Source organism: Rhipicephalus microplus, unplaced genomic scaffold (genome assembly GCF_043290135.1).
Source record: "Rhipicephalus microplus isolate Deutch F79 unplaced genomic scaffold, USDA_Rmic scaffold_13, whole genome shotgun sequence".
Lineage (NCBI taxonomy): Eukaryota > Metazoa > Arthropoda > Arachnida > Ixodida > Ixodidae > Rhipicephalus > Rhipicephalus microplus.
In genome coordinates, this window is record NW_027464586.1 from 28,982,663 (window position 1) to 28,996,501 (window position 13,839).

The window sequence follows — 13,839 nt, forward strand, 5'->3', positions numbered from 1 at the left end:
CACAATCATAGGCTGCCATCTTGGACTGATTATGATGCCGTTTTGCATCCATATGAATATTCGAATAGTGCTACGGCGAACTCGCACGCATCAACACGCTGGGCCAGTACATTCAACGTTGTATGACCAAAATCATTGCTAATTACGACATAGAAAACCAGCAAAAATTGATTTTAAGTCTAAGATGGCAGCGTCTATGCATTACTGTAACTGTTACATTTATATTTTGTCAATTTGTCCAATATGTGATTTCATGCAGCGGCCGCCGAACTTGTGCCACTGTTCATAGTGGTACTCTCGGTCTCTAAAGCTGGATGAAGGTAACTAAGAAGCCTGTTTTTTACTGGCTACATAAATGTGAAACGAAGCTATAAATCAAAATGAAAAAGAAAAAGACAAATCACTGAAAATTCGGTACTGGTGCATAAATGGCGCGCCGATGAAAAACGTCGGTGGCGGCGGCGCGCCGATCAGTTCGCGTCGGCGGCGGCGGCGGCAAAAACTCTCGGCGGCGGCGCGCTGACCAGTCGGCGCACACCTCTAGCTCCCAGGCAGCCGCTCGCGCCACTCAAAAGCTTCAAGTACACTCATTACACCACGAAGGAAGGACCTTTCCTTTCCTTCCTCCGTGCATTTACAGTGTACTAGAATAGAGGCAGTGTGCTCACAGGTGGCGGTGGGTGACCCACTTCGTGTCGACGCCGAGAGGCGGCGCGGTTCGCAGCGTCACCTGAAACTCCTTTGCGCGCCGAAGTAGAGAGCCACAGCGCAATTGTTGAAATGCCAGAAATTATGCAACGTTCGCGACATGCAATGCACAACACTTCTTTTGGAGCATCTTATTAGTGTGCAGGGCATGAAGCAAATGACATTGTATTATTTTCCGGCCGTTTAAATGTTCAAAGTGGTTTCGCTAATGCAGCGGTCATGTCGACTGCGGTTCCGAGGTGCAAAAAACACTACCCACTTTTTTTTTCGCTATGTCATAATTAAAATTTTGGAGTTTAACGGGCCGAAGCCACACTTTCGCTATTAGGTGCGCCATAGCGGAGGGCTGCAGGTTAATTTAGATCCCTTTAGAATTTTTAACGTCAGCCGAAATGCCGACACACGGCTTGTTTCGTTTTTCTCCTCCGTCAGGAGAACAGCCACCGCAGCTAGGATCGAACACACGTCCTTGGGTTGAACAGTACAACGCCTTAGACAGCCTCCACGCCGGGTTTTTCTTGATTACGTGCCTGCTGCAGGAATGCGCGCCCTAAACCCAAACCTTAACCACCATGACAACCACGCACGACGTTTAACATTCTAGCATCGCTGCTTCGAGACTTTAGGTGATTCTTGCTGTAAACAAGACGTAGCATCATTATTATCAACAGCCTGTTAGGTCCTGCAGGACGGAGACCTTTTTCATTGATTTACACCCGCTCCTGTCCTTCACTGCCAGAGTCCATTCCATTCATTGCCTCTGAATTTTCATATTTCGTGTATCCATCAAGTTAATGACGTAGCAAATTAAAAAGAAATAATAAAAATCCATGTAAATTGATGAAATAATGTTTATTTACAAATAAGTGATGAAAGAATTTGCACAAGAAATGTTAGGGTAAAAAAAAAGGCTGAATAATGGCAAATCGAGACATTTACACATTGATATGCACCATTACTTGGAAGGAGTCTTTAAACAATAACAAAACGACAAGCAATGCTCGGGCTCCGCTGGAATGTCATCCTGTGTGAAGTCGCAGTCCTCCCCTGAATCACCAATAGCAGCCCGTGGAAATTCAGTACAGTCAGTCTCGAGAGCACTTCGGCTCTTTTTCTTTGCGGCTGCATGGTCATTTTCGCACATCTTCCTTTTAGCTCTCGGTTTTGGCATCTTCTTCGTGAGGTACTGCGGCAAATTTGGAAGAACCGTGGGGACGGAGTTTTCCGACAGCATCAGTTTATCACGAGGAATGCGTACCTCTTTACCATCTATATGGTGCACGAACTCCTTGATAACGAACCTCGGTTAGAAATGCAGTTCGCAGACCGCAGAAAACTCATCCAGTTTCTTATCTGCACGGTGGAGATTTTTTCCCCACTCCTTCCGCCGTTCTTCATCACGCGGGACGCCGAACAAAGACGCCTGTGGTGCATCCTGCACACGACTGTACCCGGTTCGACAACCGGGCGCAAAACAGTAATTTCGACGGCGGTTAGGCATCTTCACGAACACATACTACACAATGATCCAAGCATAAAGCACAGAACACGCACATGGGGTACCCACGTTGATCCAATCGAACCGATCGAACTGAACTGAGCGAACCAGCCCCGTCCACCAACACGGCCAACACGAACCAAGAGAAGTTTTTCAGGTGCGTCAAGCGTCAGCGCCCCTGGTGGGCATCGTGAAAGTCGAGACAGAGTGCGCTACGGCGGAGCGCCGCAAGGATAGGGCAGTGAGCACACTGCCTCTATTCTAGTACACTGTAGTGCATTACACCGTTCTCCTCGTGTTCCTCGTGTTGTCGCGCTTGTCGGACTACGATCGGCCGTCTGGATTGCTTGGCATCGACAGTGCCGGGTTCAGTCGCAACGACGGCACAAATGAAAAAAAAAATTGTTTTGTGTTTAGGGTTGATAACTGTCATAATAATTAAAAATGATTTATTGAAAGTGGTTTATTTCATGTCACTAGGTATGTTTATTTAACGTTTGAAATCGCAAAAATATTTAAACAATACTTACGCGACAAGACGGTAGGGCGCTGCAAGCGCATGTGACCTTCGTGCGGTTCGCGTTTGCGTGCGCACTGCTATAAGGCATTCCAATCGGGTATGGACCGTATGGGTTGTGTGGGTAGGCAACGCCGCGCGCCCCCAAGCCCGCAACACCCCAAGAGCTTGCGTACCCAGCACTAAAACTCTCTATTTTGCGGACCTTTTTCTATTGATGTACCACAAGCCAAAATTATAGCATCGATGAGTTTGGCGAGGAATATTGAGCAGTCACTTAGTGTTTCGTAATAGTTCAGAAAAGTTTTGTACCAATACCATCAGTTAAACGTAAACATTTTTGACGGCAATCTGTCTGGCTGGGTAGAAAAGTTTAGAAAATTGAAATTGCTCCAGCCACAGTTCAAAAAGAGCCCGACGTTTCGAGACCGACTCGGTCCCTTCCTCAGGGGGTGACTGTCTTGGTCATGGAAGTGTCGTCGCGTCGTGTTCTCTCACCACGGCTCCGGCTTTCCCTTTCCACCACGTTTCCCTTTCCACCAGGGAAAGCCGGAGCCGTGGTGAGAGAACACGACGCGACGACACTTCCATGACCAAGACAGTCACCCCCTGAGGAAGGGACCGAGTCGGTCTCGAAACGTCGGGCTCTTTTTGAACTGTGGCTGGAGCAATTTCAATTTTCTAAACTTTTCTACCCAGCCAGACAGATTGCCGTCAAAAATGTTTACGTTTAACTGATGGTATTGGTACAAAACTTTTCTGAACTATTACGAAACACTAAGTGACTGCTCAATATTCCTCGCCAAACTCATCGATGCTATAATTTTGGCTTGTGGTACATCAATAGAAAAAGGTCCGCAAAATAGAGAGTTTTAGTGCTGGGTACGCAAGCTCTTGGGGTGTTGCGGGCTTGGGGGCGCGCGGCGTTGCCTACCCACCCAACCCATACGGTCCATACCGAACGTACACCGTGTACGTTCACGGTCTCTGAAACGTGGTGGAAAGGGAAAGCCGGAGCCGTGGTGAGAGAACACGACGCGACGACACTTCCATGACCAAGACAGTCACCCCCTGAGGAAGGGACCGAGTCGGTCTCGAAACGTCGGGCTCTTTTTGAACTGTGGCTGGAGCAATTTCAATTTTCTAAACAATACCATCAGTGCAGCGTGTTAGTAACTTGTCATTTTTTAAACAAAATTATGCATCATGTTCGAATGATCAGCCGCTTTGTATACGTCCTTTTATATAATTTATTGAATACCAATCTTAGCTGCACATTTTGCGACAATTAGGGGAAAAAAACCCGATACCCGACGCTGTTCGAACATCAGTTTTCCACCATTCTGCCGTGAAGCAAAAAAAAAAAAAAAAAAAAGCCCCCTTGAGAGGGACATGAACCTCGCGCTAATAGTACTGGGTGGTCGCTGCTACCTGCTCCTTTTCACGTCTATATACAGTGGAACTTCGATTATACGTCCCCCGGTCCTGCGACGACCCGCGTTTTACGACGAATTGGCTTGGTCCCGGCAAAACCCCCATAGAACTAATGTATTGAAAACCTCAATTCTACGACGCAATTTTATGCCGGCCACGCCTCGCACAACGCTTAGCTGAGCTGTCCGATAAAAAAAAAAAAAAGACCTAGGATGACGCACGCAGGCTGCCGCGCAAGCACACTGCGGCTGGATGAAAAAAAGTCGAGAAACCGAGGAACCGAGTTCGTTCCTCCGCACGTTCTAGCACACTATCCGCGCTGCCACCACAGGGCCTCTTCAATTTTTCGACACGCTGTCGGCCATACCTAGCCGGAGCCAACGTTGTCCAGAGGCCAGCCGGAGCGCATTCGTTTTGCTTATTCGCATTGCACTGCGCACTTCTGCTGGGGCCTTTTTTTTTGTTTTGTTTTCTGCCTTCTTTTGGGTGGTTTCATAGTGACAGCTGTGAGCAGGTAACATGGGAGATAATTTCGAGCTCACTTTCTAGTATGCGATAACTTTCACTAGATTTCGCTTCGTTGTACCGGACGCGCTGAACGGCAATTGTTGAGCCTGTCTACGTTTGGGACAGCCGTTGGAACCGGAACTAGCTGCTGTCTAGCTACCAGAGGGCTGGGGAGTTTTAGCCACTCGCGATTGGTCGAAGCTTGCGCAGACGTACGCGCTTGCAAAATTCGAATGGGCCGAATGGGCCCACGGCTTTGTCAGGCCGCGGAAACTCTCAAGTTCAAGTGCTCACCTGTAGGGGGCTAAAAATCAACCGCGGCGCTCCGGTTCAGGCTGTCACGGTGGATGGTCGTGTTTTTTGAGCGCTCCGGATCGACTGCGCAGATAAGTGTTTTTGCATGTTTTGAGCTTGTCTTTATAATTATAAGGCAGCAGTTGAAATATTCGTAGCACTTATTTTATGGTACGGCTTTTTCGGGGGCCAGTCACCAAGTATTTATTAGTTAGTGCGGGTGTGTGTGTTTGAAATTTGTTGTTTTTTTTCCTTTTGCCACCCCGTGGGGGAGGCGCGCGTACATTGAACACGCAAATTTTTGTAGTAAAGCTTAGACTTTCTTTTTTTTTCGTAGTGCAGGGCTCGAGTTTAGTAATTATCGAGTATAGGGACAATTGGTGTCAGAAAGACATGGTTAAAAAGTCTGTAAAGTGTTCAGGATGTGGAGTGGTTTTGAAAGTGGACCCAAGTGTAGAAGCGGATGGAGAAGAGGCTGACGCGAAGTGTAGGAAATGTGAGGTCGAGAAAAAAATGGAGAAAATGATGGTTGCCCAGTGTGAACTGCCGATGAGAATCGCCGAGCTCGAGACTGCGTTGGCGACAGAGCACGAGAAAACGAGGGTGATGGGAGAAAGACTGAAGTCCGCCGAGGAAGCGCTAGCGAAGCTGAACAAAGAAGCGACCTACCGAGAGAACAGTAGGGAACCGGCTACCAGAACGGTGGAGAAGAAAAAGCAAGCAAGTTTGGAAAAAAAAAAAAACAGGTTTAGCCGGTTCAACTGTCGCAAGGCCCAGCTTCAGCGAGGTAGTGGTGGGGCAGGGAGGGAACAAAGCAGTCGGCGTCACAGGTGCAAGTAGCCCCCAGGTGCAGAACGCTCCAGCTGAAAAGTCACATGTGATAATCGCTGGGGACTCGAATTTAAATCGATGCACAGAAGCCATCAAAAAGAGGGTAAGAGGTGACAAGAGGGTTGCAGTAGGGGTGTTCCCAGGATGCAAACTTGAAGCAGTCATGAGGCAAGCGAGCGCAAAACTCAAAACTACAGCTGATAGACGAAACCTCGTGATAACTTCAGGCGGTTTAAACGATGTCCTAAATGAAGATACAGCAGGACTAGCAACCACACTGGCGAAAGGCGTCGATGACATGCGCGCCACTTCTCCTCAGGTACAGGTAGTGATATGCACGATACCGGAGGTACCGGTGCGTGATAGCAACCTGCAAAGAGCGGTTGTAAACGCAAACCAAGAGATATGGCGGATGAGTCGAGAAAAAGGCTTTGAGGTGGTGGAAATAAACAGAGAGGTGCATAGGTGGGGTGGTTTTCAACGAGACAGAATTTACTTCGAGGGGCGGCTAGGTCGTGAGGTGGGTTGGCGACTTGCAGGACGCGCAGTAGCTTTTTTGGGGGGAAAGCGGGACCTTCGTTGTGCAGGATAGCTAGTAACGAGGAAAACAACCAGGGAGACCCTTTGACAGGTGGTATGGACAGATACGATGCCAAAGTGGCACCAGTATCTAAGATAGGTAGAGTCCGGGGCATAAATAGACGTAGCCACGAGCGCCGAGCCAATTCAGACATAGGGTATATTAACATGCAGGGTGGTAGGAACAGGCTGAAGTGGGAAGAGATAGAAGAACAGCTAAGGGAAGAGAGGCCGATGGTATACGGCTTTGTAGAAACACATCTCAGGGACATGGAACAACCTCCGTACAATCTGGACTACGCGTGGGAATATTGTAATAGAGCAGAAGGCAGCAGAAAGGGGGGTGGTAATGGGGCATTCATTCATATAAGTACAGACTGGCAAAGGGTCAAGCAGGAGTGCAAGGAACATTTATGGCTCAAAGGGAAAGTGGCAGGTCAAATGACACTCCTTGGTTTCGTGTACTTGTGGACGTGAGCAAAGGCCAGAGAGGAAAACCAGGCAATGGTAGAGTGTATATCTAAGGACATTCAGGAGTTGGGAAGAGAGTGCGAGATAATTATACTAGGAGACACGAATGCGCACATAGAAGATATAGATGGGTATACCTACCCGACAGGCAAAATGATCATGGATATATGTGAAAGGTTTGATTTGATCATTTGCAACAGTACCGAGAAGTGTGAAGGGCAAATAACATGGGAGGTAGGAAGGCTGCAGTCGACGATAGATTATGCACTGATGTCACATAGAATGTATGATAAGCTCAGGGGAATGCACACAGATGAAGGTGCCTCCAGAAGTCTGGGTAGTGATCAAAAACGTATCGAGCTAAGTTTTGGAAGAGCAGTGAAAGTGGGAAGGAGACAAGATGAGCAACTACAGCAAAATTTTTATTCAGAAAGGCAAATTGAAATAGCCACTAAACAAATTGAGAAAGTAATCACGAAGGATAATAAGACAGTGTGGACATCATCATCATCAGCCTGACTACGTCCACTGCAGGACAAAGGCCTCTCCCATGTTCCGCCAGTTAACCCGGTCCTGTGCTCGCTGCTGCCAATTTATACCCGCAAACTTCTTAATCTCATCTGCCCACCTAACCTTCTGTCTCCCCCTAACCCGCTTCCCTTCTCTGGGAATCCAGTCAGTTACCCTTAATGACCAGCGGTTATCCTGTCTACGCGCTACATGCCCTGCCCATGTCCATTTCTTCTTGATTTCAGCTATGATATCCTTAACCCCCGTTTGTTCCCTAATCCACTCTGCTCTCTTCTTGTCTCTTAAGGTTACATCTACCATTTTTCTTTCCATTGCTCGCTGCGTCGTCCTCAATTTAAGCTGAACCCTCTTTGTAAGTCTCCAGGTTTCTGCTCCGTAGCTAAGTACCGGCAAGATACAGCTGTTATATACCTTCCTCTTGAGGGATAGTGGCAATCTACCTGTCATAATTTGAGAGTGCTTGCCGAATGTGCTCCACCCCATTCTTATTCTTCTAGTTACTTCAATCTCGTGGTTCGGCTCTGCGGTTATTACCTGCCCTAAGTAGACATAGTCTTTTACAACTTCAAGTGCACTATTACCTATCTCGAAGCGCTGCTCCTTGCCGAGGTTGTTGTACATTACTTTCGTTTTCTGCAGATTAATTTTAAGACCCACCTTTCTGCTCTCCTTGTCTAACTCCGTAATCATGAGTTGCAATTCGTCTCCCGAGTTACTCAGCAATGCAATGTCATCGGCGAAGCGCAGGTTACTAAGGTATTCTCCATTGACTCTTATCCCTAACTGTTCCCATTCTAGGCTTCTGAAAACCTCCTGTAAGCACGCGGTAAATAGCATTGGGGAAATTGTGTCCCCCTGCCTTACACCCTTCTTGATTGGTATTCTGTTGCTTTCTTTATGAAGCATTATGGTAGCAGTTGATCCCCTGTAGATTTCTTCCAGAATGTTTATATATACTTCATCTACGCCCTGATTCCGCAGTGTTTGCATGACGGCTGATATTTCTACTGAATCAAACGCCTTCTCGTAATCTATGAAGGCTATGTATAGTGGTTGGTTATACTCTGAGCATTTCTCTATTACCTGATTGATAGTATGAATGTGGTCAATTGTTAGTAGCCTGTTCGAAATCCTGCTTGTTCCTTTGGTTGATTGAATTCTAATGTTTTCTTTACTCTGTTAGCAATTACCTTTGTAAATAGCTTGTATACTACAGAGAGCAAGCTGATCGGCCTGTAATTCTTCAAGTCCTTGTCATCTCCTTTCTTATGTATTAAGATGATGTTAGCGTTCTTCCAAGACTCTGGTACTCTTCCCATCATGAGACACCTCGTAAACAGGGTGGCTAGTTTTTCTAACACAATCTGTCCTCCATCTTTCAGCAGATCTGATGTTACCTGATCCTCACCAGCAGCCTTGCCCCTTTGCATGCTCTCCAAAGCTTTCCTGACTTCTTCTATCATTACTGGTGGGGTGTAATCTGGGTTACTGCTAGTTCTTATAGTATTAAGGTCGTGGTTGTCTCGGCTACTGTACAGATCTCTGTAAAACTCCTCCGCTATTTTAACTATCCTATCCATATTGGTAGTTATTTTGCCTTCTTTGTGCCTTAGTGCATACATCCGACTTTTGCCTATCCCAAGTTTCCTCTTCAATGCTTTGACACTTCCTCTGTTTTTCAGAGCGTGTTCAATTCTCTCCATGTTATACCTTCTTACATCGCATACCTTACGTCTATTAATCAACTTTGAAAGCTCTGCCAGTTCTATTTTGTCTGTTGTACTTGACACTTTCATGATTTGACGCTTCTTAATTAGGTTCTTCGTTTCCTGGGAAAGCTTGCCAGTGTCCTGTCTAACTACCCTGCCTCCAACTTCCACTGCACACTCCCTAATGATACTCGTCAGATTATCATTCATTGTATCTACGCTAAGGTTGGTTTCCTCACTAAGAGCCGAGTACCTGTTCTGCAGCGACACTCTGAATTCCTGTACTTTCCCTCTCAGTGCTAGCTGATTGATTGGCTTCTTTCGTATCAGTTTCTGTCGTTCCTTCTTCAAGTCTAGGCGAATTCGAGACCCTACCATTCTATGGTCACTGCATCGTACCTTGCCAATCACTTCCACATCCTGCACGATTCCAGGGTGTGCACTCATTATAAAGTCTGTTTCGTTCTTATTTTCGCCATTAGGGCTCCTCCATGTCCACTTGCGGTTTTCTCGTTTTCGGTAGAAGGTATTCAAAATCCGTAAATTATTGCGTTCTGCGAATTCTACTAGTAGCTCTCCTCTGGCGTTTCTAGTACCGATGCCATAATCTCCTACTGCCTGGTCTCCAGCCTGCTTCTTCCCTACCTTTGCATTAAAGTCGCCCATCACTATAGTATACTGTGTTTTTACCTTACTCATTGCCGATTCCACGTCTTCATAGAAGCTTTCAACTGAAGCGTCATCATGGCTGGATGTAGGCGCGTACGCCTGTACTACCTTCATTTTGTATCTTTTATTTAGTTTAATTACGATACCTACCACCCTTTCATTAATGCTATAGTATTCCTCTATGTTGCCAGCTATGTTTCAGTGAATTAGGAACCCCACTCCCAGTTCTCTTCTGTCTGCCAAGCCCCTGTAGCAAAGGACGTGCCCATTCTGTAGCACCGTATAGGCCTCATCTGTCCCCCTAACCTCACTGAGCCCTATTATATCCCATTTCACACCCTCTAGCTCCTCGAATAGTACAGCTAGACTTCCCTCACTAGATAAGGTTCTAGCGTTAAACGTTGCCAAGTTCAGGTTCCAATGGCGGCCTGTCCGGATCCAGAGATTCTTAGCACCCTCTGCTGCGTTGCAGATCTGACCGACGCCGTGGTCAGTTGCTTCGCAGCTGCTGGGGACTGAGGGCCGTGAGTTATTTGACGTAAGCATGTGGGAGGTAGTGGTACAGTGGCTAGAAGGAGAAGTGTGATTACCGCCAAGCGGCGTCTATGGGAAGGGCTGACGCCGCTTAGCTATGCATCCGCTAGGTGGCGCTCGCTGTCGCGTACACGTCAAGCTCGCGTGCATTTGTCCGGTCAGGAATGATCAGTTGAGCTTCGACGTGCCCGTAAAGTGCTTAATACGAGTGAAACTCTTTGTCGACACGGTTAGCTGCCTTCGCAGCGCTTTGTAAGCATCCTAGAGGAGTTTCCACTTGGATGTGGGGCAATTCGCTGCCCAGGCTTGTAAAATGTGCCGGCGACAAAGCCACTGTTTTGTTCCCGGCTGCGTGACTGGCTACAAATCCTGCAAGCAAAAACTTTCACTGTTCGGCGTGCCTAAAGAAGAGGAGCTGTTTCTGAAGTGGCAGCGGTACATACCCAGAGCTGACAAGCCGCTGGAGAAAAATGCAGCAGTATGTGAATTGCATTTTGATCCGCAGTTTGTGTCGCGGCATTTCGAGCATGTAATACAAGGTGAATTGGTGCGCATTGATCGGACCAGGCCGGTTCTCCTGCCAAACGCTGTACCGACTATATTTCCCAATTTGCCCAAATACCTCTCGAAGCCAGTTCCGAAGAAAAGAAGTGCACGGGAGAAGCCAGCATCACAGCCCTCGTCGCCCAAAAGAAGACGTCGCATGGACGGAACGTGTTGCCCAAATTCTGAAGTTGTTGAAGCTGAAGAAGTCTGTGCTACTGTTGATGCTCCAGCTGCACATGTTCTAGAAGTCCTGAATGTGCCACTTCCGACCAACCAGTGGGCGAAGCACATGTTCAGCGAGAATCCCCTTCACGTGGCCTACAGCGTGTGTTTACCTGGAAAAGACATGAGCCTGCTTCATGCGCTGAAAATGGTGGTGTTTAGATGCATCGAAAGTGTGATAAAACATGAAGTGTTTGTGCGGGGTGTCGAGGTCGCGCTTGATGTGCCAAGAGATCCAGCATCTATTTTGCAAGAGGTCGACAGCCTGCGTGCTTGCACTGGAGCAGGACTGAGTGCGGAGTTTCCGCTAGCGTGCTCCAACGCAAATTCGAAGCAATGGAATGATACTCTGTACCACATTAGGTGTAAAGGTGTATCAAGCCAGAGTGAGAAATGGTGCGTGTCGTGCAAGTATCTGAGGAGACTCCTAATTAACCAAAGGTGCCGAGCGCAGCAAACGAAGAAGACTAGAAGAAATACCTCATCAAAGCTGAGAGTGAAGACTCAGGCAGTGCGACGCCTTAGAACCAAGGTGAAGTCGCTAGAGCAAGTGATCTCCCAAATGAAGGAAGAAAATGAGGCAATTGAAGAAACCACCTTCCTGAAGAAAATTGGTCAGCTTCCACCTAAGCAGAAGGCTGCCATTATTCAGTGTTTTGAGGCTGCGACACGAAAATCTCCAAAGGGGATGCGGTATAACCCTGAATGGCTCCTTGAATGCATCATTATGCGCATAAAGAGCCCACGGCTCTATGAGCATATACGTAGAGAAAAAAATCTTGGCGCTACCAAGTCGCAGCTGCCTCAAAAAGTACATGAAGCAGTACGAGAGCACGTTTGGTTTTAATCGCAATGTGCTTTCAGGAATTGCCAAAAAAACTGAAAAAATGACTGAATTTGAGTGTCACGGTGGACTCATCATCGATGAGATGAAGTTGGCTGAGAATTTTGCTGTGAAAGGTGGCTCGGGTAAAATTGACGGCTTCGTCGACCTGGGTCCTTTCACTCCTGAGCCCGAAAAAACAGTTGCATGCGACCACGGTTTGGTGATCCTTTTCCAGCCACTTTCAGGGTCGTGGCACCAGATTCTTGGTGTATTTGCATCCCGGGGAAATGTGAAAGCACCACTGCTTTCGAAGATCATTCTAGAAGCCACTCTTCTTGCCGAGAATGCTGGCCTCAGGGTGGACTACGTAACTTGTGACGGAGCGTCATGGAATCGTGCGATGTGGCGGCAGTTCGGCATTTCTGGGTCTGCAACTGCAATTAAGCCGTCTGCGGCTCACCCAGTTGGAGATAACAGGCGTCTATTTTTTTTCTCAGACTTCCCGCACCTAGTGAAGTGCATCCGGAATGGCTTCATAAAGACAGGATATAAGACGCCGCGTGGTCATGTAGATGTGACGCCAATTAAAATAGCCCATGAACTAGACAAATGTGCAACTACGCTCAAGGTGATGCCCAAAATCACAGATGTGCATGTACACCCAAACAATTTTGAAAAAATGAAGGTTAACCTTGCTTTCCATCTTTTCAGCCTAGAAGTTCTCCGGGGCCTTTTTTTCTACAAACGTCAGATGTAAAGCAGTGTTCCTGCAGTGACCAGACAGAGAAGTTTGTTGATTTCATGCACAAATTAATCGACGTGATGACGTCAAGAGTGCCATCAGGTGCCCTGAAACCCAATTCAAAGGAAGCACAGCTGTTGAATGACACCTTAGAGTACATAAACAAGTGGGAAGCATGCACAGAACCATCCAAGGGAGGTTTTCTTTCACCTGGCACAGGAGAAGGGCTGCGTGTAAGCTTGAAGGCTACGTTGGAGCTACTGGAATACCTGGCAAAGCAGGTAGGCTTCAAGTACCTCTTGACATCCCGTCTCAGCCAAGACCCGCTGGAGAAGCTTTTTGGGGTAATAAGGCAGTTCTCGGGGTGCAACGATCACCCGACGTCAGCACAGTTCCTAACAACTGTGAACTGCCTCGCTTTCTATAACTTGGTGAAACCTCCCGACTCCGGAAACACAGCAGGCGGCACACTCGTATCATTGGTCGGACCAAATGAGGTACCGAGTAATGTGGACAATTTAATAGATGCCAGCAAATTGGAAGATGCATCAAGTGTACTTGATGCATCTTCAGAAGTGACGGACCACATCTATCCGCAGCAGACCAGTGATGCAAGGTTGGTCTACTACTTGGCTGGATATGTCGCTAGGCGCAAGGTCCTGACAACAAAGTGCCAAGATTGCTTCCAGTTACTGCTGACATCAGCGGAGCAAGCAGACAAGGGTATTTCATCTTTTACATCATTCTGTGATCGAGGCGGGCTGCTCTACCCTTCAAGAGAACTGTTTTCGTTTATTGAAGCCTTGGAGGACACCTTCACATTATGGTTTAGTTGGAATAAGCTTCACAAGGACAGCCTCTCAGAAATGGTGCACCACTTGCTAAATGTGCCGCAAGTAGGTTGTGAGACACACAAGAAGGATTTGACCAGCAACCTAGTCAAGTTCTTTATCATGACAAGACTTTATTTTTACACTAATTCACTTAACAAGGAGAGGACGTCAACAAGAGAAAAGAGGAAGCACTTGAAGCTTCGACGAACGACGTGAGAGGAGGCCAGAAGAGACAGAACAGTCTGAGTTTTTTTATCGCTTTTTTCTAATAATTCCTTATTTGGAACACGAGTTGAGCTAATAAACATTTGGCGAATGTTTAATGTTGGCGTTGTTTCACCATATTAATTGTGGCAAAAATAAAGGCTCACGTCAAGATGGATAGTAG